This window comes from Crinia signifera, chromosome 2 (assembly GCF_055691185.1).
Source record: "Crinia signifera chromosome 2, ASM5569118v1, whole genome shotgun sequence".
Classification (NCBI taxonomy): Eukaryota; Metazoa; Chordata; class Amphibia; order Anura; family Myobatrachidae; genus Crinia; species Crinia signifera.
In genome coordinates this window covers 260,423,541-260,428,845 of record NC_139218.1, presented here as the reverse complement: position 1 = coordinate 260,428,845, position 5,305 = coordinate 260,423,541, and positions in this window count along the sequence as shown.

Sequence of the window (5,305 nt, the reverse complement as noted above, 5' to 3'; positions counted from 1 at the left end):
CTTGCTTACTGCTTTGGGGCTCATCTACATTTGTTTATAAGTATTTTTAAAAGATTCAATCTCAGATGTAGCAGTACACACCCACGCTTCTAGGTGCCACGTTCACAATCACTTTTCACAATCTCTCCATATATGGAACTAGACACGCACTTTGGGAGGAGCATGACACGCCCCCTCAATGGGGCGCTGTGCAAAATTCTACTACCAACTATAATCTCCCTGAAACTAGTTTTAAAAAGTAGGCAAGTATGACGTAAACGATTGCATCAGTCTCTCTATTTAATAGCCACCCTTCATAGACCATTTTTTTAATGTAGGCTATCATTTTCTAAATGTAGGTGTTTTTCAAGATATATCCACTAGAGAGCAGTAGTAACACATATATATGTTGTGCAATTCATGTACTGTATCTTACAGACTGTGTTCATCTGTGGTAAGTTCCAAAATTGCATTCCTCCCAACTGTCCCACTTTTCCCTGCTACTGTATGTGGTGAATAGACTCACCCTTAAAATGACCAAAAATTGCAAAACAAATAGACCAGCTCCAGCCTGAGTTTGACAGAACCATGCACATATCAGTGAGATCTGTGCATTTTTATGTCAATAAAAGTGTTCCAAAATAAACAAGATTTTTTTTTTAAATGTGGGGTCCCCCTCCCCGAGCATAACCAGTCCCGGGCTCATTGAGCCGTGCTAAATCCCCAAATATGGGGGGGAAGAAATAGTCACCTTGTCCACGATCCTCCGACGGAGCGGCTCCTCTCCTGTTGCACTTGACGTCACAGGGATTTCCAGTCACCTTCGTCATGGGGACTCTGCACAGCCCTGATTGGCTCTAAGCATTTCCATGGAGATGTCTACAGCCAATCAGGTATGACCAGCTAAAAGTGATCATGGTTCCACCTGGGGACCTTGTATTGGAGCCTGGTGCTGTTTCCAAAATACGGGAGACACCCAGTTTTATTGTATTTTTGGAACCAGGACCTGATGCTGGTTTCTTAAATACGGGGATCCCCTTTTTTATATTTATTTGGGGAACCAGTGAGCCCAGGGCAGGTTATGCTCAGGGGAATCCAGTGCCTTTCTTTTTTTAATTTAGCAGAAATCCGCACACTCCCGTTACTCAAAAAATTGCACACTTGTGTTACTAAAAATCCTTACATTTTCATTACTAAAAAATTACCAGAAATCATATGTGAATTTGTCTAAAAAAATTGCACCCTTTTACATTTGCGAATTTTAGCCAAAATGACATGTGCGATATGGTGTGATTTTATTTTTAGCTGTCTAAAAAAAAAATCGCACCTTATTACATCTTGCCCCTAAAGTGCAAATATTGGCAGTTCATTCTTTTCTTAAAGTACTGTACTGTATGTCCCATTTTAGAAGAGCAAATACTGTAACATAGCTAAATATATTTAATGTAATTTTGGCCACAGGTGACATGGTTGTACTGGAATTTATCGCTATTTCATTTTATTTCAGGAATCTCGTCATTTACGCACAATACTCAGGAACAATCATATTAAATATATGGGTTATTTTTAAATGGAAAACAGACACAGGTTCTTTATTTAGATCAATAGCATACACAGGGCTGCCAAGAGAAATCCTGGGCCCCGGTACAACAACTTCCCAGGGCCCCCATGGGGGAAGGGGGGGGGGGGGGGTGAAACAGCAGTGCTATTTTTGTAGGAAAATAGGTTCAGGAACTGTGGGCGGGGGCAGAAAGTGGGCGGAGGAGATGTGGGAGGAGCTACAAAAGGGGCGGGGCATTACATTTAAAAAAAGGAGAGAGAAAAAAAAGAAAAACATAATTCCTCACTCTGTCACACTTATTATACATATGCCCCACACTGTAACGCTTATTATACATATGCCACTCACAGAGATGCCCGTTATACATATGCCCCACACCGTCAAGCCCATTATACATATGCCCCACACCGTGATGCTCCATTATACATATGCCACACACCGTGATGTCCATTATACATATGCCCCACACCGTGATGCCCATTATACATATGTCACACACCGTGATGCCCATTATACATATGCCACACACCGTGATGCCCATTATACATATGCCACTCACAGAGATGCCCGTTATACATATACCACACAGTGTGATGCTGATGATATATTTGCCACACACCGTGATGCCCATTATACATATACCACACAGTGTGATGATGATTATATATGTGCCACACACCGTGATGCCCATTATACATATGCCACACACCGTGATGCCCATTATACATATGCCCCACACCGTCAAGCCCATTATACATATGCCACACACCGTGATGTCCATTATATATATGCCCCACACGGTGATGCCCATTATACATATGCCCCACACCGTGATGCCCATTATACATATGCCCCACACCGTGATGCCCATTATACATATGCCCCACACCGTGATGCCCATTATACATATGCCACACACCGTGATGCTCCATTATACATATGCCACACACCGTGATGCCCATTATACATATGCCCCACACCGTGATGCCCATTATACATATGCCCCACACCGTGATGGCCATTATACATATGCCCCACACCGTGATGCCCATTATACATATGCCACACACCGTGATGCTCCATTATACATATGACGCACACCGTGATGCCCATTATACATATGCCCCACACCGTGATGTCCATTATACATATGACGCACACCGTGATGCCCATTATACATATGCCCCACACCGTGATGCCCATTATACATATGCCCCACACCGTGATGCCCATTATACATATACCACAGACCATGATGCCCATTATGCATATACCACAGACCATGATGCCCATTATACATATACCACAGACCATGATGCCCATTATACATATGCCCCACACCGTGATGTCCATTATACATATGCCCCACACCGTGATGCCCATTATACATATGCCACACACCGTGATGCTCCATTATACATATGCCCCACACCGTGATACCCATTATACATATGCCCCACACCGTGATGCCCATTATACATATGCCACACACCGTGATGCCCATTATACATATGCCACACACCGTGATGCCCATTATACATATGCCCCACACCGTGATGCCCATTATACATATGCCCCACACCGTGATGCCCATTATACATATGCCCCACACCGTGATGCCCATTATACATATGCCCCACACCGTGATGCCCATTATACATATGCCACACACCGTGATGCCCATTATACATATGCAACACACCGTGATGCCCATTATACATATGCCACACACCGTGATGCCCATTATACATATGCCACACACCGTGATGCCCATTATACATATGCCCCACACCGTGATGCCCATTATACATATGCCACACACCGTGATGCCCATTATACATATGCCACACCGTGATGCCCATTATACATATGCCCCACACCGTCATGCCCATTATACATATGCCCCACACCGTGATGCCCATTATACATATACCACAGACCATGATGCCCATTATGCATATACCACAGACCATGATGCCCATTATACATATACCACAGACCATGATGCCCATTATACATATGCCCCACACCGTGATGTCCATTATACATATGCCCCACACCGTGATGCCCATTATACATATGCCACACACCGTGATGCTCCATTATACATATGCCCCACACCGTGATACCCATTATACATATGCCCCACACCGTGATGCCCATTATACATATGCCACACACCGTGATGCCCATTATACATATGCCACACACCGTGATGCCCATTATACATATGCCCCACACCGTGATGCCCATTATACATATGCCCCACACCGTGATGCCCATTATACATATGCCCCACACCGTGATGCCCATTATACATATGCCCCACACCGTGATGTCCATTATACATATGCCACACACCGTGATGCCCATTATACATATGCAACACACCGTGATGCCCATTATACATATGCCACACACCGTGATGCCCATTATACATATGCCCCACACCGTGATGCCCATTATACATATGCCCCACACCGTGATGTCCATTATACATATGCCACACACCGTGATGCCCATTATACATATGCCACACCGTGATGCCCATTATACATATGCCCCACACCGTCATGCCCATTATACATATGCCCCACACCGTGATGCTCATTATACATATGCCACACACCGTGATGCCCATTATACATATGCCCCACACCGTGATGCTCCATTATACATATGCCACACACCGTGATGCTCATTAAACATATGCCCCACACCGTGATGCCCATTATACATATGCCCCACACCGTGATGCTCATTAAACATATGCCCCACACCGTGATGCCCATTATACATATGCCACACACCGTGATGCCCATTATACATATGCCCCACACCGTGATGCCCATTATACATATCCCCACACCGTGATGCCCATTATACATATGCCCCGCTCCGTAACAGTTATTATACATATGCCACACAGAGATGCCCATTATACATATGCCACAGAGATGTGTGTGTGTATATATATATATATATATATATATATATATATATATAGAATATATATGTATATATATAGATTATATATATATAGATTATATATATATATATATATATATATATATATATATATATAATCTATCTATATATATATATATATATATATATGTATATATATATAATCTATATATATATATATATATTTATATATATATATATATATATATATATATATATATATATATATATATACAAATACATCATAGAAATTAAGCCAGGCAGAGGAGAGGAGACAAGTGTACTTACTACTTGTTTTTAGACTGGGTGCACAGGGTGTTTTCTGTGTCAGTGTGTCAGACTCAGCACTTGTTCAGTGAGCTCAGCCTCTGAGCTCCTCCGGCTCCACACTGCACCTTCCCCTTCCTGTTGTTGTCAGACTCTCTCCCACAAGCAGGCTGCAGCATCCGGTCCCAGCTGCTGCAGTCTGCAGATCCAGGCAGGAGACCTGCGAGATGATGACATCATCTCGCGAGAGTCTCTCTGCACGGAAGCTCCGCAGCGGTGGAATGCCGCTGCCTGCACAACACACTACACACAGTGCAGTGTGTGATAGTAAGAAGCCCCCCGCTCACCGCGGCCTCTCCTTTGATGTACCGCCGCCCACGCTCCAAGTCCCGACTCCCGCTACAAGGAACCCGCACCACTTGGAGATAAAAAAAATGTTTTTTATGTGTTCTCGGGCCCCGGGCCCCCTGATAGGCCCGGGCCCAGGTAAAATGTACCCTCCCCCCCCCCCTCTCGGCGGCCATGAGCATA